This window comes from Phascolarctos cinereus, unplaced genomic scaffold (genome assembly GCF_003287225.1).
Source record: "Phascolarctos cinereus isolate Bilbo 61053 unplaced genomic scaffold, phaCin_HiC Scaffold_3;HRSCAF=262, whole genome shotgun sequence".
Lineage (NCBI taxonomy): Eukaryota > Metazoa > Chordata > Mammalia > Diprotodontia > Phascolarctidae > Phascolarctos > Phascolarctos cinereus.
The window spans coordinates 47,944,405-47,964,064 of NW_027555736.1; the positions used below are offsets into that span (position 1 = coordinate 47,944,405).

The 19,660-nt window shown below is 50.4% G+C and overlaps 1 protein-coding gene and 1 long non-coding RNA gene across 2 annotated transcripts in view; one reads left to right on the top strand and one right to left on the bottom strand.

The window, feature by feature from the left end:
* Positions 1 to 2,007: 2,007 nt before the first annotated feature.
* LOC144456256 (uncharacterized) lies at positions 2,008 to 9,936 on the bottom strand. The gene is made up of 2 exons (XR_013485179.1): positions 9,530 to 9,936; positions 2,008 to 2,501 (listed from the first exon to the last, which is right to left on the bottom strand). It is a non-coding gene; the product is annotated as an uncharacterized LOC144456256 (long non-coding RNA).
* Positions 9,937 to 10,007: 71 nt separating this feature from the next.
* The window catches only part of CSK (C-terminal Src kinase), a 33,513-nt gene continuing 23,860 nt past the window's right edge, over positions 10,008 to 19,660 (top strand). The window contains exon 1 of the mRNA XM_020994521.2: positions 10,008 to 10,608. The gene's annotated coding sequence lies outside the window, so the exon portion shown is untranslated. The remainder of the gene's footprint in view (positions 10,609 to 19,660) is intronic.

Consider the following 19,660-nt stretch of genomic DNA (forward strand, 5'->3'; position numbering starts at 1 on the left):
ACCCTGCCTGCCTCCGTCCCCAAACTCCAGCGCGGTCAACAGGAAAGTGGGAGGGCAGTACTAAAAGGGCCCCAAGGAGAACAGAGAGGCCCCGACCCAAGGGACAGATCAGCCTGGAACCAGAGCATCTGGGTCTTTCCAATCACCTGGCACCAGGCTGGCATGATGGAAAGGACACTGGGCTTGGAGCGAGAAGACCTTAGCTGAAGTCCCTGCTCTGACACATACTAGCTATGGGACCCTGGGCAAAACTCTTAACCTCTCTGGGGCTCAGTTTCTTCATCTGTAAAATGGAACCAACCATTGCTCACATTTGGATGGTGCATTAAAGATTAACAAAGTGCTTTCTCCTTACAACAGTTCCATGTGGTAGGTAGTATCAAGTATTATGACCTCCATGTTACAGATGAGGCAGTTCAGAGTGTTTTTATTTCCTATTTCCCAGGATTTCTGCTTCCTGCTCTGTGTGTGTGTGTGTGTGGGGGGGGTCATTCAGGGCTAGTATTTTCTCATAAGTTTATCTCTTATCGTACAAACCCTCACCAGAATGTGAGACCAGGGACCTCTAAAGTCATTTTGGAGCCATATTCTCAACCTTAAAAGGGCCATAAATGTGTGAATCCATTTCTTTTCTGAAATTCTACCTAGGGGGCTCACATTCTGGCTTGGGAGTCAACACGAACCCCAAAACTGTACGAAATGGGAAAGAATTGGAACTCCTGGGAAAAAAGCTCAGCATGCTCCCTCACCCCAGGGACTTTGTGGTGTGAGAGGGGAACCTGGAGTAGAGACAATGATAAACTCAAAAGGTGTTTCACTGGGAGAAATGTCAGGGGAGAGGGATGGGGAAGATATTTGGGGAAATGCAAACTCTATTTCTTGATCTCAAGGGAAACTGACCAAGGGTTGTGCCTACTGAGGATTTTGATATATCCAGCTTCCTGCTCCAGTCAAACTCAAGGGAATAAGGTTGGGGCTGCAGAGGGAAGCACTTGGAGGCAGGGGGGAGGAAACCCACCTCTCAACCTGGGCAGTAAAATATCCAGTTGCTCACTTCTACTGAGGACACCAGGTGGCGCTGCATCCCCATTTCATATCTGTGAAGGTCAAACCTGGAGAGGCTTCAGTCAAAGTTAACTGGCCTCTCAGCTCAGGTGCTGAACCCTTCAGTTCTGATTTGGGGAGTTTAGCAGACACTATGCACTGGTCCAGCCTTGTAGGGTTCATTTGAATAATAATTTATCCAACACCTTCTATGTGCAAGACCTTTCGCCAGGTCCTCCCCATCCTTCTTGGCTCATACCACTTAGGCATTTACCCCATTGGTAAAGGACTATGGGAACATCACTAACATCCCTGAGGGTCAGCGCCACAGCCCTCACAGTTAGAGACCCTGGAAGCAGCTGCATTCATCCTCACTGTCCTCACCACATCCCAAACAACTAGCGTCAAATGACATTTGTCCCTCAGAGATTTCTCCAAATGCCTCTTCTAGAGCCTGGTTCTGTTCTCAGCTTGGCTTGAAGAACAAGTCATAGAATTACAGCCTGCTGAGGAAACTGGGAGGGCCTGACACTGGTCCTGAAATGGCCCCTTTATCTCTAAGAAAGTCTCTCATTGTAATATCAGCCCTGGGCCATCCACTGTTTAGGTCCTCCTGGACTTGGGTTCATATTTGCACTGTGTGCAAGTAGCAAATAGCAAGTTTCTCTCCTGGTTTTCAAGTTCTTTTATTTCTCTGGGCCTCCATTTCCTCATTTGTCAAATTAGGGGACTGGACCTGATGACGTCTCCGGGCTCTAAACCTATGATCTAATGACTTGGGATGCTCCCCAATTTTCTGAGATTTAGTGGGGATTAGGGTATAATGTGAGGACTGGGGGAAGGGGAGTTTAGCCAATGGCTTCAGCTCTTTGAATTGAATACTCGAGGGAAATAAAAACCCTCTGAACTAGAGCCTTGAAACTCAGTTATTGCTATAATAACGGAACTCTAGACAAACAACAATACAGAATCTGCACAAGCATTTAGTTGGAACAGAAAATGAAACAAATAACAAAAAAAGAGAAATGTTCTTAGCAATTATCCAAATTAGTATATACTTCCCTCTTCCCCAATATATTCCAGAGAGCCCCTCTCCTATCCATAAATATAATTATAATAATTATTATATATTATTAATGATCGATAATAATTTAAATTTTAAAATAAGGATAGTTTGAATTTGTAGAGCACTTAAAGGTTCTCAGACTTTTTCCTGAGGTGATGATCATATCCTAGGAGCCAGGACTCCAATACTTGCTGGCCTCTCCACTGACAGGAGATCCCGACAGTCTCCACCTGCCGCCGCCATGTGTGCAGAAGTCGACCTTTGCCTTTGCTCCAGCTGGATCCATCTAGAGCTGCTTAGAACCTGGGGTCGGTCCTCTTCCCCGGCTCCTCCTTCTCTGGTTTTCCTCTTCCCCGTAATGATGTGTCTCCTGCACCTAACCGTCATCCTCCTAGGAAATGAAGTCCTGGTCAGACAGGCTGCAACAAGGATTTGTCCAATAGGTATTTATTGAGAGCCTGTGGTGAGCCAGGCCCTTGTGCTGGGTGCCAGGATACAAAGAGAAGCCCTCAAGGAACTTACATTCTAGAAGGGGAAGAGAAAGAATATGGTACAAGTATACATTGTAGAGTAAATACAAAGTGATGGGGGAATATTAGGAAAGGTCTGATGGGGGTGGCACCCGACATGCCCTTTGGAAGCTACGGAGTGTACAAGGTAGAGATGAGGAGGAACGGCATTCCAGGTGTAGGGTACAGCTCGTGCAAAAGCACATAGATGGGAGCTGGAATACGGTTTGGGGGAAGAGTAAACAGACCAGTCTAGTCAGAGCACAGACAGTGTTAGGCAGAGCAATGTGTCATCAGCCTGGAAAAAAGATAATTCGGTTCTCTGCCACCGAGCACATCAAGAAGGGTAGTCCTGCCCTTGCCTTAACCCTCTTCCCCCATCACGCCTCGGAAGGCCTGAAGACCTTGACCCATGCTGATGGTGAAGATAGATAACAGCAGTTAGGACGCAGCAAGTGATGATGGCAGAATGTCGGTGACTGAAACAGTGGTGACATATGGCTAATGACAGCGGTGGTGTTGACAGAGTAGTACAGGTGATGGTGGTGAACAGTCCTCAATGAGACCACCTAGGGACTGGCCCTCCCTGGCCTCGGCCTCTCCATCCACCAGTTGGAGGAATCTCTTGGGAGTGGTCTAGAAGGGCTCCTGGGGAAGGTGGAGGAGGGGAGCCCAGGGAGGTTAGAGAGGCGAGGGAGGGAGGGAGCTGCACACAGGGAAGAATGCTATATAAGGGTAGAGCTGGGCCAGCTTATTTCCTCCCATGTCTAGCTCAGCCTTGAGCACCTGCTCTGCAGGAAGTAGATGGGACACGGCTGCAAATCAATCTTTTATCTCGGCTTCCTGTTTTCTGCCCCTTGGGGCCCGACGTACAGTCAGAGCTCCAAACCACTTCACACCAACTTCTTTAAACTGTTATCTCTGGCCCCCTTGGCTGGGGGGCAGAGGGGAATGGGGGAGGAGGCCCTCCTCCTGGTGCACAGAGGTCTCGAGCCTGCCACGACCCTGTAGTCAAGGGTGCCCGGACTCTGGACCACAGTTCAATTCATCCGAATTTGCATCAATTTTGCATTTAACTGGTATAACTAAATGCAGAAGTCCCCTCAGGTCCCTCTTTCTTTTTCCTCTCCTCCCACGGTTTTCCCGTTCTTCCTCTTTTCTCAACACCTCTGGTCCCTCACCCACTGTAATGTAAGAGCTGAAGGGCCCTCGGGGATACTCCACCAGTTCATAGCCTTTGCTGACCAAAGGAGGAAGTTGAAGCCCAGAGAGAAGGAAGTAACTTGACCAAGGTCAGGAGGCCAGGAAGGGCTCTTGACTGTCCACTGGATGAGGTGGGCCTTAGTCCAGCCAAGGGGAGAAAACCCAAAACAACAACAATCAGTGATGGGCCTCCACCTAGATCAGTTTAACCTGGGAGCTGGGATGGGGAGTGGGGGGGGGGGGGAAGAAGTTACATCTAAATTTTCTAACTAAAATCAAACATTTCCTTCCAGGATGAATTTTTTAAATATACATCATTCAGAGAAGGTATCCATGGGCTTGAGACCACCAAAAATGTCCATGAGGTTAAAAAGTTTAAGAGCTCCTGACCAAACTGCTTATTTAAAACTGGATTCCAGACCTGGCCTCCTACATATCTTTCCTAAAAACTAGCTGGAAGTACTTTTCCCCAGGCTGTCCCCCCAGTAGCCCTCTAACTGGGCACCCCTACTTACCATCCACATGGAATCATCTCTTAAAGGCACAAGTCTGCTCACCAAGGTTCCCTGTTGTTTCTAGGCAACCTTTTAAACCCTCTCAGCTCTCAGTAAACCTTCCTGTACCCCTTATCCAGACATATGTTATCTAAATACATCCAAGAGTTTACTGTGCTTCTATGACTATCAAAACGGAGTAAAGAGATTCATTTCTCATAAAGAAAAATTATCCCCGCCTTGACAAGCTTCTCATACCCCAGGCTAGAACTCCCGACGCTGGCACTGAAAGTTCTCCACAATCTTGCCGCTGCCCTTCAGCCTGCCCAGATTTGTTCACCAAACTTCCCTTCTGGAACTCTCCAGGCCAGTCCAACTGGCCTAGCAGCTGTTCCCTAACTCTCCTCTCCGGGCCTCCAGCCAGGCTGTCTCCCCAAACCTCTCCACCAGCCCACCTCTTAGAAGCCAGAGCTTCCTTCTAGACTCAGCTCCTAGGGCACCTGCTCCCTAAAGCTTTCCCAGACCACCCCTACCCCTGCCCCACCCCCTCACCCAACAATATCACTTCGGTTCTTTCCTTATCTGTGTACCAGTTGTATATCCCCTCCCCCTCCCCAAACCCGAGTCTGCTGGCATGGTCAGGTGTCATGCTTGAAGCCTGACACACCACAGGCCCTCAATATGGAAATGTTGGTTCAACTGAAATCCCTTTACCACCTCAATAAGGAGTCTTTTTTGCCAAGACTATTAGCTTAGAACCATTACAGTCCCCACTCCCACCCCAGCATCTCCCAGTGGAAGACCTAAGACCAGGAGTTAAATGACCTGGGTTTCTAGCTCTGGATCTATCGTAAATTTGCTGTGCAAGCTCAGGCAAATCACTTAACTTCTCTGGGCTTCAATTTCCTCAACTGTCAGATGGGTTCTGTGAGGATCCAGTGGGACCAATAAAAGCACTTTGTCTCTCCCCTCTCCAGTCCATCCTCCACCCAACTGTCAGAGTGAGCACCCTCACTTAAGAAACTCCAGTGGCTTCCTATCGCCTCCAGGATTAAATATAACATTCACCATCCCCCCCCCCCCCCGACACCCTTACTCTGGGATCCAGTAACACTGGCCTCCTCGTTGGTCCCTGAACAAGTCATTCCATCTCCCAACTAGCTATGTCTCCTAGCTTCCCTCAAGCACCAGATAAAAACCCCACTTTCTACAGGAAGACTTTCCTGACCCCTCCTCTCCCTCTAAACCAGGGCCTTCCCTCTGTCTACAATGTCCAATTTGTCATTGACAGCAGGGACTGTCTTTTGCCTTTCTTTGCGTCTCCAACGCTTAGCACGTCCCTGGTGATTAGGAGGCACTTAAATATTTATTGACTGACTCTGAAAAGTACCAAGATGCATGTGAACTGAGGCAGAGTTAGAGTGAGCAAGGACCATGAAAGCCCTAAGAACTCTGAACAACACACTGATCAGCCATGTTTCAGAGGACCAATGATGAAGCAGGCTACCCACCTCTTGACTGGGCAAGGGGAGGGGGTGATGGATTCAGGTTGCAAACTGAGACATCTATTTTTTGGACAAGGCAGGAATTCTTTTTGCTTGATTATGCATATTTGTAATAAAAGTTTTGCTTTGTTTTGGGGGGAGGAGTAGATTTTTGTTCATTGAAAAAATTTTTAATAAAAAAACCAGAAAAATAAAGTATGACACATCACATACATGTAAAGTCAGTCAACAAGCTTTTATTTAGATTGGCCAAGGCTAGTTTTGTTTGGAGCCCAGGGGAAGGGAGAATTCAGTACTCTTGAAGGACATCTGTCTACCACCTTCCATACCTATTCTTCCCACCCAGCACTCAGAGTTCTCTCTCTCTCTCTCTCTCCTCTCTCTTCTCTCTCTCTCCTCTCTCTCTCTCTCTCTCTCTCTCTCTCTCTCTCTCTTCTCTCCCTCCTCTCTCTCTCTCTCTCTCTCTCTCTCTCTCTCTCTCTCTCTCTCTCTCTCTCTCTCTCTTTCCCTCTTTCCCTCCAGATATCTCTCTCTCTCTCTCCCTCCAGATATCTCTCTCTCTCTCTCCCTCTCTCTCTCTCCCTCCTTCTCCCTCCTCCCTCTCTCTCTCTCTCTCTCTCTCTCTCTCTCTCTCTCTCTCTCTCTCTCTCTCTCCCCTCTCTCTCTCTCTCTCTCTCTCTCCCCCCCTCTCTCTCTTTTCTCTCCCCTTCCCCTCCCCCAATATCAGCTGTTAGTCTAGCTCACACCAGGTCTTCCCCTATCAACCCTGGCACCTCAGTGCTAACCCAACAGTAAGGAATCCAGGAGACAGGTGGCACTGGAGAACAGTCTTCCCCTTGTTACTCCAAGGGTCCAGTTTCCTGCTTCACTTCTAGCTTAAAAAGGGAAATTTCAATTCAACTGCCAATGACCAGGCTACTAACTAGCTGCGTAATCCTGGCCAATTCATCCGGAATTCTTCAGCTCTAAAATGCAGAATTAAAAGATTTCTGAGGCTCACTAGGGTACAGCCTAATGTCCTGAATTTGGGATGTTCTGGCTTCCCTGGCTCTGTTACTGACTACCTGGGCAATTTTGGGAGAGTAATCTCTTTCGCCTCAGTAATCTCTCTGGGCCTCAGTTTCCCCAGCTGTAAATAAGGTAGTTGAGCTTCTAAGGGCCCTTCCAGCTCCAGCTCTGTGATCCTTTGTTCTGGCTCTAACACTCTGTGATGTTGCTGGGCGTACCAAGCAGGTGTCACAAGACTCACTACTTGCTCTCGGGATTGTGGTTGGATTTTTTTTAAGGCCTTTAAGGTTACTTAACTTTGTTTTTATTATTTTCATATTTATTCTATACATACACATAGACACATGCATATATGTATGTGTATAAATACACACTTGTTTCCTCCCCAATTAGAATGTGGAAGATCCTTGAGAGGGGGAATAGTTTCACTCTTGGTCTTTCTATCCCCAGCACCTAACACAGTGCCAGGCACATAGGGGGCATGTAATAAAGACCTGTTCATTGACTGTGCTCAGTGCTGGCAAAATAAAGATGAAAAATCATCCCAAAAAATTCAAAGAGGTGGTAATCTATAAGGGGAAATGTGCCATGTAGGCAGAGGAGAATAATAAAGGCAGAACGTGAATGGGACAAGGCAGCTAGGTGTCTCAGTAGGTAAAGCACCTGGCGTCAGGAGGAACCAAGTTCAAATCCCGTCTCAGACACTTGACCCTTACTAGCTGTGTGATCCTGGGCAAGTCACCTAAACCCAAGTGCCCCTCCCCCTAAAACCAGTATGTGAATGGTTCAAAGACAAAATCCAGACCAAGTGCTTCAGGAAAACCTGAAGCTTGAGATCACTTTTAGTTGAGGGGAAATACAGAAGGGCCTCCTGGCAGAGGTGGCTCCTGAGCTGGGCCTTGAAGAAAGAGGTGGGGAGGTTCCAGTCAGAAGGAACAGCCTGATCAGTCTATACTAAATCAGGAAACAGGAGGGTCAAAATCAGAGCTAATTGTCAGTTTGGCTACAATGCAGAGTGTGTGAAGGAGAATAATGAGAAAAATCAGTCTAGAAAGGTAGGCTGGAGCAGATTATGCAGGCTATGGAGAGACTGTGGTGACAAGGAGCCAAAGAAGGTTTTAGAGAAGGTGAGTAACTCCTCAGATCTAAAAAAGGATGGTTACTATGGCAACTGTGGGAAGGGCAGGATTGATTTCCATCTTGACTCCTGGAGTTTTTAAGTTTTCATTTTTTTAACTTTTTTTCGGGGGGGGGGAGCCAATTGGAGTTAAGTGACTTGCCCAGGGTCAGACAGCTAGTGAGCGTCTGAGACTGAATTTAAATTCAGGTCCTTCTGACTCCAGCCCATCCTCTATTCACTGGGTAATCTAGTTGCCCCAAGATGTCTTCTTAAGAGGAGGCAGGGAAGAGTCATCTAGATCAGGACTTCTTACACTTTTTCCATTCTCCATCCCTTCAGCATTTCTTAAACTATGGGTCGAGGAGGTGGTAGGGCTATTTTCTCCCAGCCCATGGGGGAGAAAGAAGGAGATCCTTTTCTCTCCATAAAGTCTGGTGACCCCACAGCTTATTGAGGGCCAGGAAATCCAGCCCTCCAAGAATTTTAAAGTTTATTTACACTGGGGTAAAGGGATCCTCCCCCAAACACACTGTACTGTTCCTGTCGACCTGACCAATGAAGGCTGTTCCTTAATTTCACTCTGTCCTTTCTAGGGACCCAGGGTGTCCAGTTCTTTGTCCTAACCCTGGCTTCCTTCAAGTCTCAGATAACCTCTGCAAGAAGCCTTTCCTAGGGCTCCCTGATCTCAGCACCTTCCATCCAACGATTATGGACAATTTATCCCTGTCTATGCTGTTATACATGTGTGAATCTCATCTTCCCCAAGTGAAGCACAGACTCTTAGGACTGGAAGGAACTTCGGGGGTCAACTACAGAAATTCACCCCTGAACAAGAATCCTTTCTAGGACATCCTCAACAAATGGTCAGCCCGCCTCTGCTTGAAGACAGCCTGCCAGGGAGGGGAAATCAACAGCAGCTCATCTGCTTTGGGATTGCTCTAATGGTTAGGGAGAAGTTTCTCTTCTTTCCAACAACCACCCATTGCTTCTAGTTTGGTTTCTGGGGGTCAAACAACACAAAGCTGATCCGTCTTCTACCAGACCACCCCCCACACACAGTTTAGTTTGACAGTTTGGCCTTTCGACTATGGTTGGGGAACCTTTGGCTTCCAGGCCACATGTGGCCCTCTAAAGTTCAGCCCTTTGAGGCTTTGATTTCATTCAAAGGGCCGAACTTGAGGACCTAGAAGGCCACATGTGGCCTAGAGGCCGCAGGTTCCACATCCCTGCTAGACTGTGAGTTCCTTGAGAGTAGGGGCTGTCTTTTGCCTTTCTTTACACTGCCAAGCTTAGCACAGTGCCTGGCACATAGCAGGCACTTAATGAACGTTTACTCACACACACACACAAGGTTACACAAGCAAGGACTCTAGCTATTTATATTTGAACTCTGGACCTTTGTTTATCCTTTGGCCCTTTACAGTCCTGTCCTGGGGTGGTCTCAGGCCGTTCACTCCGAATAATCACAAAGCAAAGCTGGGTCCCCCCTGCAACAACGAAAGCCCGTCTCTCCCCAGGGCCGCAGCTGACCTATGGCCTGGAGCTCTCTTAGGGAGCCACCTGGACGGATGACCACTCACCACTTTGCAGGCGAAGGGCAGAGAGTATGCCATTGTCCTGGGACTCCGGCTCGGCGCCCACCTCGCTGGGGGCCGCCGGACAAGCAGCTCCAGTCTTCAGAGCCACCATCCCTCCGGCCGCCGCTCGGCGTCTCGCGCGGCTCTCCGTTTCAGGAGTCCAACAGCCAATGGGTCCGCAGCCAGGCCGTGAGGCTGGGCAGAAAGGGCCGCGTCAAGGGCTCGGGACGCCGGGACCTAGACACACCCCCACGTAATGCCCGTGGCGTCCGGTAGGTGGCACAGCCTCCCCGCTCGCGCCCCGTCCGCGAGCGGGTCAAGCCCATTTGGCGCAGGCGCGCTGCTGCAGGCGGATGGATCCGGGCTCCCCTTCCTCCGGCCAGGCCTGCGAGCTTCCTTCCAGCTGAGCCGGAGAGGGACTGGGGAAGGGGCGGCCACCGCAGCAGAGGACGCGCGCGCGCGCGCCGCCACCCTTTCCCCCCTCCCCCGCCCCGCCCCGCCCCACCCCTCCTGCCGCGCTCCCGGGGTGGGGGCAGCAGCCGCCGCCGCCGCCGCCGGCCCTCTAGTCCGGCCCGGGAGCCGTCGATTCTGTCCCTCCCTCCTGCACTCCCCCCTCCCTCCAGCCCCCTTCCAGCCTGGGCCGCCGGTGCCCGGAGGGGTTGGATCGCTGGGAGCCGCAGCGTTCCAAAATCGAACGTCGCGTGTCGGGGCTGCCCGGGCGGCGAGCGCTGCGTTCCAAAATCGAACCTTGGCGGCGGCGGCGTTCGGAAGCGGAACTCTCCTGGGGCCGCGGCAGCTACATTGTTTCCTCCTTCTCCCTCCGGCTCTTTTCTTCCCTCCGTGACGCGGGCCGCGCGGTGATCCCTGCTCCTTGGTCCAGTCGCTAGTCCTCTCTCCTGCCCTCTTCCCGCTCCTTCTTTCCTTCTCTCCCCCCCTCCCCCGTGCTCCTTTGTACCCCTCCCACTGGGGACGCCCCCCCCCCGCCCCTCGCTTCCACCCAGCCCCTCGGCCGCATGGACTGTCCCGCAGCCCACTGATGTCGCCGGCGGCGAGGTGGATCGGACCGCAGCGCTCAGAGAGAGGTGAGTGCCCAGTGTTCAGGGGCTCTGGCCCGGGCGGCTGAGTCTGGGTGGAGGTCGCCTGCCCCGGAACCGACTGGTCCTTGTCCCGCTCCCGCCCTCCCTGCGTCCGCTCCCCTCCCCCACCCGAGGACCGAAAGGGTTTGAATTCTCCCGGGAGTTGCTGTCACCGTCGTAGACCCAGGGAATAAGCCATCTTCTGAGATGGGCCCCGGGCCCTTGGGGCAGGCGAGCAGAGCGCCAAGTTTATGGGTCCTCACTGCCCCAGGGCCTACCACGGGGTTCCAGTGGGGTTTCTATGGGTACTGGGGAAAACCCCAGTCCAGAGGAGGCTCTGACAAACTCCTCCTCGCCAAGCCTTTATCTCCCTCCCCAGCGAGAGCTTGGAGCCTCTGTCCCGGAATTGGAGGGGCAGGGATGGGGCGGGACCCAGGGTAATGCCAGCTTTCCCTCATAGTGGGACTGTGCGGGATGGGCATGTGGCTGATGGAGGGAGGGAGGAGGAATTAAGCTTCCAGCATGGGGTGGGGTCAGACTGGACCGGGGCGGGGGGGGGGGGGGGGATGTGGAGAGAGAAGCCATTTCATCGTCCCTGGGGGTTTGCCAGCACTGCCCAAAGCTCTGTCTTCTCCTCCCCCTTCCATTCCCCCCATCCCCACCCTCTCCCCTGTAACCGTGTAACCTGCTGACTGAGCCTGAAGCCTGACAACAGGGGTGCTCACGCCAGCCTGGGGACAATGCTCCTTGTGGCCCAGCCTGTACCCCTGTGTCCAGCCTATACCTTAGGACTCATGCTCAAGACACGGGAGACTGGGCTGCTCATAGCCAGGACAGGACTTCAGAGGGTTGGTTTTCTTGATTTGGCCCCACTGAAGAGGGTGAGATAGTCTCTGTCTGGGGCTGCTCCTTCTAGTCTATGGTTCTCACTGACTACATCCCTGGGTATCCAGGGAGAGCAGCCTTGGAAACAAAGCCCCCTGTACCACCTAGAGGGAGCTGGTCTTGCACATGTGGATTGTATTTCTCCCCTTCTCCACCCCACTGGGCTCCTTCCTTCAGCCAAGGCCTGTGTTAGACATCTGGGACTGGGGTGATCTGATTAGGGCAAAAGAGACCTTTAGTGAACATTTAGGCCAACCTCTTTATTTTACTTTGGGGCAGACTGAGGCATGGGGCTTGCCCAAAGTTAGGGTGATAGGATTTAGAACTGGAAGAGAGTTTAGAGGTAATCTAGTCCATCTCCCTCATTTTACAGATGAGGAAACTGAGGCCCAGAAGTGACTTGGCCACAGTCACACATTGAATTACTCTCTAAGGCTGGGAGAGGTGTAGCAACTAATAGAAACCAAAATTGTTGCTTGAGCAGGCAGTGGCCAAGACAGACTAAGCTGAGCCCTGAGAGGCTTAACAGGCTCAGCTGGGCTGCAGATCTAGGCATAGGGAAAAAAGAGGTTTGGAGAAGCCACCCAGCTGCCAGGTTTATGGCTCAGTGGGGTGCTGGCCCCAAGGCATTCCTGTCTTTCCCAGATTTACTTTCTCTTACTGGGGTCCTGGGCTCTGAAATCTCAGCTGCTTTGGGGACCCAGACCTTGTCTTTCTATTCTTCAAAGCAACTATCCTGTCAGGCTAAGAGGTCCATGTGTGAGGTGGGGAGTGATTAGAGCTTTTTTTTGGGGGGGGTGATAACTGTTGAAGTGACCTTTGGTGTCCTTGGCTTTCCTTGGAGAGAGTTTTATACATAAGAGTTGCCCATAGGCCTGGTTGTTCTGGGTGAGAATCCTTCATGTTCAGGGATACAGAAGGTAACTAGCAAAACAGGAAGGGTCATGTGGCTGGCTAGGGACTCATGATGTTCAGAAGCCCCACATTTTGTCTTCCCCTTTCCCCTTTGATTTGAGATAATAAGGGCAGCCAAGAAACTTGGGGTGGGGGGAGAACTGAGGGAGATCTTAACTTCCTAGTTGAATGCCATCTTCATGCCTGACTGGTCACTAGGGTAGCTTCTGGCCGCCACACACACTGCCAGCAAGGGAGACACACAAGGGTTCCTTGTGCCCTTGCCATGACCACCTCAGAGTACCTGAATTCCAGGCTCTTAGTGGAAATAGCTGATAGTAGAGTCAGAGAAACACTTAGAAATTTCCCTGCAGAAGGAGACTTGGGGTGGTGAGGGAGAAAGGGGTATGGGGCACTTATTTCTTAAGAGCCTTGTGTCTGTGGCTCTTTTAGAGGCATAGTTTAGAGGTGTCCGCACTTAAGTCTTTTGGCACAGAGCTAGGGTCAGCCTTTGCCTTCATTGGAGGCTGATGTCTTTGCCATCCGATAGCTGGTTCCAGCCTCAGTTTCTTCCTCGAAGAAGAGTTGGGGAGAGTCTAGTGTCCAAGCTCAAAGTCATTCAAATCCCTCACTTCCAGTTCTTGTGAATCTATTCCATGTGGCTCCCCTCCTCCTCCCTCTTTCAAGGTGATGACTGGAAGCCTTCCTAAAACTGGTCCTACCCCTCCTTTCCTCAGTGGCCACCATGAGCTTTGTTAAGGCTTGGGGATGAGGCTCCCAAACTGAAGGGCCTGAAGGTGGGAATGTTTGCAATCTCCCTCATGGGCCGTGTCCTCATCTCCATCCCATCCCCATCCTTTGGGGCCTGTGCTGGAGCCCCTGAGTTCAGTCTAGGACTTACATCCTCTACGGGGGCTGCATTCCATAAATCTGCCCCGTACTCCCTGCATCCCAGGCCATTAGCATCTTCTCGATGAAGCTCCTAGTGGAACTCAGCCCTTCTGATCCTGCCAATCTCTCTGTACCTTAAAGTGGCCATGTTGGGAGCTTGTGGAAAACTGGCTTAAAATATGGGTCGAAGCCTTGGGAGAAGGACAGAGAAGGTGCTGTCCTTCTCCTTCCCCATGCCAGCCCACCAAATAAGATGGGAGACCTGAAATAAAGGGGAGGAGCTGATACCAGAGGGGAGCTCTGGTGGGCTGGAAGCAGCTGGAGCCTTTTACATCCGGTCAGCACCATCCCCAGGGGCTCCCCAGGGGATGCTTGCTTGGCCTCTTGGGAAATCCCCATCAGCTTTGTAAGGACTCAGGAGGTCTCCATCTGGGTGTGAGTGCTGGGGCTGGGGAGAAGAAGGGAGTCCTCACCTCTCATTAGCCACTGAAAGGAGGCATGGGAAGATTCCTCTAGCCAGAGGGACAAATTCAGGGGCCTTGAGGCTGAAACATCTCCAAAGAGAGTATTGTTGATAAGATAACCTAGGAGGACATGAAGTGGACTCTGGACCATTATTAGGATATTTCTCCAGAACTGCCAGAGGATAAAGACCTAAGTTGTTCCCTCCCCGGGCTGGTGAGAGGACACCTCATTTCTGCAACTATGAACTAACTGAGTACTTAACTCCAGCTGGTCACAAGGGAAACTGGTCTAGATACCATGCGTGGTTCGATGTAGCCCATCCTCACAACTGGAGACACATTCCCTGCTATGGTGGGTCATTTGGGGTTAGCTGGGGCATAATGTGATTCCTGCAGAGATGGAGAGATCTTCAGAGGTGATTCACTTCCTCTCATCACAACCTGATGAAGTAAGGAAGAGTTAGAGGTGATTCCCCCTGCCCGTCTCTCCATCTTTTATAGCTTGGTCCCAGAAAGATTAAGTGACTTGCTGGGTGAAACAGAAAGCATCAGAGCTAGGATCCCTTCTGACCCTCTTGATTTCTGTTTGTGCCTGGTCTTTGTGCTGAGGGGTATCCTGGTCCTGACTTAACCCATACTTCTTCCTGTCCTCCTTGGAGCAGGAGGGAGATTTTTCTCTCTGAGAAATGTCCAGGCTATCTCCTTCCTACTGTCCTGGAGCTTCTTGGGCTGAGCCCAGCCTTCACCTAACTAGCAGAGATCCTGGGGCTGTGTGAAACAAGATGAGAGTCAGAGGCTCAAGAATGGGACTCAAACATCCTAATCAGAGCTTTGGTCCCCCTCTCCCTTCTACCACTGTTTCTCCATCTCTTTATGGGTAGGGGGTTGTGGTGGGAACTGTGGTTTTGAGATTTTTCTGGCTAGACCGCACAGATCCCCAAATCAGAGCAAAGAGTTGGAAGGAAGAACAGAAAACCATTTACTGTGGCCTGCAGACAGGGCCTCTTGCTGCCTTCAGCCATCTCCATTAGGTGACTATCCCCCTGCTCATTAAAAGTTACCCCACAGAGAGAAAGTACCTAACCCCACTTGGCCTGTATTCCATTTCTGTTGTGAGAGCCAGCCCTAGAGATGGGCGAGGTAGACAGCCACCTGGGGCAGAAACCACAGGCAGAGACTCAAGGAAAGGAACTTTTCCATCTGATTTTTTACAAGTATGGTTTTCATGTCTGTGGCATGTAGAGTTGGTTATTATCAGTTAAGCTACATGTGACAGCCTGGGGCCCTCTAATAGACAGTAACCATGGAGGTGGAGTTAGCCAGCCTTGCCTAGGACTCGGCTCTGCTCTTCATCCCATCAGTCAGGTAGCCTTTGTATCTACCTGAGCACGCCTTGCTGCATTGAGAGTCACCTTCTAATCTGCCCTCTGCAGAGCTGGAGAGCAGCTGCCAGCATCTTCCTGCCAGTCCGTGAGGCACCAGGCTAAGGTGGCTCCTGGGTGCTAGTCCCCGAAGAAATCTCAGCAGCCCTGAGAGTATGTGGGGCTCCCAAGGCCTAGTGCATAAGAGTTCTGGACTTGGAAGTCAGAAAGACCTGGGTTCAAATCTCGCCTCTGGTATTTTTTGGCTTTGTGACCACAGGCTAGATGATGTCTAAGGTCTCTTCTGGTTCTGTGTAAATCTAGGATCTTCTTTCTTCTTGACCCTCTAGAGAAAGGCCACTGATGGGCTGGATCAGTTTGAGGAGCTATGACTGGAGCCATAGCCTTAAATCCTGGTTTCTAGAACTTTGACCAAAGCACTTCCCTCTGGACATTCTCCCAGGTTGCATCTTCCTTCTTTTAGAAGGCTCAGGACAAGGCTCGGGTGAGCTGTCCTACCTGGTTTGGGATAAGGGGCACCTCCAAGGCTCTGACTAATTCATTAATCAGCTTTTTTTTTTTTTGGACTAGGATAAGGGGTGTGTGTGGGTGGGTAAGGTCAAAATCCAGGGTATCTCAGAACTGGATGGGTCAAAGAGCATTGTATCTTAACTAACTGTGTGACTTTGAACAATTCATTTTCTGTTCCTGGGCCCCCAGTTTCTCCCTTTGTGAAGTGAGTGGGGGTGATTTCTGAGTTCCCTTTCCGCGTACAGTCCTATAATTATAATGCCTGTCTTCCCAAGGGGCATCCTTCAGTTTCTTCCACCTCAGCCTTCTTTGGGGATTTCCTAGCCCCCTTTGGGGTAGTATGTAAGCTGGCTGGCTCCCCCATCCCATCCTCCACCCCACAGATCACTGCCTGCCTGCCTTGGGCTGCCCTCCGTGGGCTGGAAATAGAATCCGCTAAGTAACGATTAAAGTCAAATTCGGGCCTAAAAATAAAGTACTGGGGAAGGAAGAGTGAGAGCACATGTGAATGTGCTTGGGCCCAAGGGGAGAAGTGGAGCCTCCAGCTGGGGCCCCTAGTATCTGTGTGTAGGGAGAGGGAGGGAACCTCCAAGGGCTACCCAGACCGCAAACATCAGCAGTTTGGAACAGCCATCCTGTCCATTTGGGTACGCTTAGTGCTTCTCAGACTTCTTTCCCATTCATTGGCCCATTTGATTTTCCCGAGCAGCCCAATGTGGTAGACAAGGCAGGTGCTCTCCCCATTTCCCAGGTGAGCAGCAGACTGAGGCCTAGGGAAAGGAAGTACCTCAGGGTCACATAATAGCTTAATGGGAGAGCCAGAGTTTAAACCCAGTATGTTTTGTTGGGGTTTGGTTTGGTTTTTTTTGTTCGCAAGCCCTAACTTAAGAACCCTTGCACTAGATTGGGGGGAGGGGTGTTGCTCAGGGACGGGATCAGTGATTCTAAAATCAGAGGATTTGGTTTCGAGTCCCATCTCTGATTCTCACTCTCTGTCAGACCTTAGACAAATCATTGAACTGATTTAGGCTTCAGGGCCCTCTACTGTAAAATCGCAAAGTTAGATTTTGTGGTGTCTGAGATCCCGTTGCCCTCTAGAGCTGTGCTTTTATGGCTGAGTTCCCTGTGGGAGGTCTGAGCCTGGATGAGAAGCCCCCTGCTAACTTATCTGTATCACCTGGAACAAGTCATTCCCCTCTTACTGGGATTCAGTTTTCCCATGTGTCAAATGAAGACATTGGTCTTGGATAACGTTGCCCCTCTGCCTGCCAGCTCTCTAGGCATAAAGATGCCGGGCCGGATCAAAGGTGAAGGAAAGAAGGGCCCTGCCCTGGAACCAGAGCAATCTCTTCCCGTAGGAAATGGCTGTCAGGGTTCAGGGGGGAGCTTCGGCCAGGCTGCCCCAGCTCCCCTTATTGGGCTCCTCTCCCCTTACCTCTTCCCCCTCCCCCCCCCACGGCAGTTTCCCTTCCTGGTTTTAAGGCACAAAGGGCTGGGGGTGGGGATGTTAAGCTGATTTTTAGGCTCTTAGATACTCTACTCCTGTTGGGGTGAGTGAACAAAGCTCCCTCCTCTTACTTCCCCCCCAACCTGGTTCCAGCCCAGAAAACTGGGGGAGAGGGGAAGGGAAGTGGCCCATAGCTTGCTGCTTTCCAACCCTCACTTAAGCCAAGGCCTCTGCTCAGAGTCTGACCTTCTAGGTCTCTTAGCTTCTGGGTGGGGTTGGGGGGAATCCTGCCTGGGTCCTCTCCCTTTCCACCCCCGTGCCTCCCCCATTTTGGAGACAGTTCAGTGAATCGCCTGGGTTTCCCCTAGGTCCTGCTGACCAGCTGGGATGCTGTGTTCTCCCGTTGTTGTATTCACTCCACACGTGGCCCAGTTAGGCCCTGGAGGGGGTGGGGATAGGTTTGGAGAGGGAAATAGAAGAAGAGACTAGATACTGCCCTGGGGAATTCAGTGTAGTTGGGGATTTGCACAGAAAATAATTGGAGAACTATCTGTGGAAGTGCTTCCCTCTCTCCAGGAAGGGAGAGGGGCCTTTGAACTTCCAAGGACTCCTAGAAGAGATGGCCCTTGAGTCTGATTTTGAAGACTGAATAGGCTTTATCTAAATCTGAGAATCTCAGAGTTACAAGGGACATCATCTAGTCTTACCATCTTCTTTACAGATTGGGAAACTGAGGCCAGGTAAAGTGAATTGTTCCCAGTCACAGTTATTTAGTGGTAAATAAAAGATTACATTGAGGAACTTTGTCAAGTATTTATTTATTTATTTTCAAGTATTTATTAAGGTACACAATGCTAAGCGCTGGGAAAGCAAAACCAGTCCCCACTCTCAAGGAATTCATAGTCTAATGGAGGAGACAACATGCAAACTGTACAAACGAGATCTAGGCTGGATAAATTGGGGATAATCTCAGAGGGTTAATTTAGGTTAACCTTAACTGAGAATCAGGAGGACTGGGAAAGGCTTCTAGCATGAGACTGGAAGGAAGGCAGGAGGTACAGTAAAAGAAGGAGAGCATTCTAGGTATCGAGGAGAGCCAAGGAGATGTCCCCAGGGGGAGTTAGAGTGTCCGATCACAAAGGGGAGAATGGTGTAAGAAGACTGAAAAGGAGGGGCCAGATTGTCAAGGGCTTCAGAAGTCATGCAGGATTTTATATTTGATCCCAGTGATAATAGGAAACTACTGGAGTTTATTGAATGAGCGGATGGCATGACCAGAGGTGTGCTATAAAAAGATCACTTTGACAGCCGAATGGAGTGGGGAGAGACTTGAGGCGGGCAGACCCCGTAGTAGGCTATTGCCATAGTCCAGGCAGGAGGTAAAATAAAGGCCTACACCAGGGGAGTGGCAGCGTCAGAGGAGAGAGGCTGGTGTATAGGAGAGATATTATGGAGATGGAAATGGTAGAATTTGGCATCTTATTGGATGGATATGGGAGTAAGAGTGAGGGGTCAAGGGTGACACCTAGCTTGTGAGCCTTGGGGACTGGGACAGTGGTGGTAACCTCAGCAGTAATTAGGCAGGTTAGGAAGAGGGGAAGATTTGGGAAGGAAATATAATGAGTTGAGTTTAGGGTGTGTTGGGTTTAAGATGTCTGTGGGAGAGATCATCCAATTCCAGATGTCCAAATCCTGTGCTCTCCTCACTAGGCTAGTCATTCAATCCAGTCCAACAGTATTTAAGTACCTACTGCACAGTGTCAAAGACTAACCATACAAAAATCCCACTCCCAAGGAATTTATATTCCACTAGTGAGCTCTGCTGGGTTCTGCCCAGAAGCTAGGGCTAGCAAGAGGTGGATAAGCATAAAATGTGTTGCACAGTATTTTTAACTTTGGAAGTGTTCTTGGCTTAGGTGTATAATAACTTGTCTTCCCTGAGCTTAGGGGGATGTGGGGAAAGAAAGTCAGTAATCTGTCCAATAAGCAAACCTTTATTAAGCACTAACCTATTAAGCACTCACATGTGCCAGGCACTGTACTAAGCTGGAAATACAAAGAAGGGAAGAAAAACAACAGCCCCTTTAAGAAAGATACATTCCCGGGGCAGCTAGGTGGTGCAGTGGATAGAGCACCGGCCCTGAAGTCAGGAGGACCTGAGTTCAAATATGGCCTGAGACCAAACACTTGACACTTATTAGCTGTGTGACCCTGGGCAAGTCACTTAACCCCAATTGCCTAAAATAAAAAAGATACATTCCTTATAGGAGAGACGATTGGTACCCATCTAGGTATGTCCAAGATGTATAGAGAGTAGATGGAAAGTAGTCTGAAAGTGAAAGGGGGAACCAGGGAAGGCCTTCTGCAGAAGCTGAGGCTTGAAGGAAACCAGGGAAACTAGAGATGGAGGTAAGGAGGCAGAGCAAGCCACCTTAGTTATGGTGTGCTGTAGCCAGCGACTTACCTTTAGCAAGAATGAATCAACTCGTGGTTCTCTGTGATGGGAGGCAGTGTCTCATCATGGCAAGAAGGTTTGACAGGCAGACCCAGGTTCACTTGGGCTTTGGCCTCTGTTCCCTTTGCAA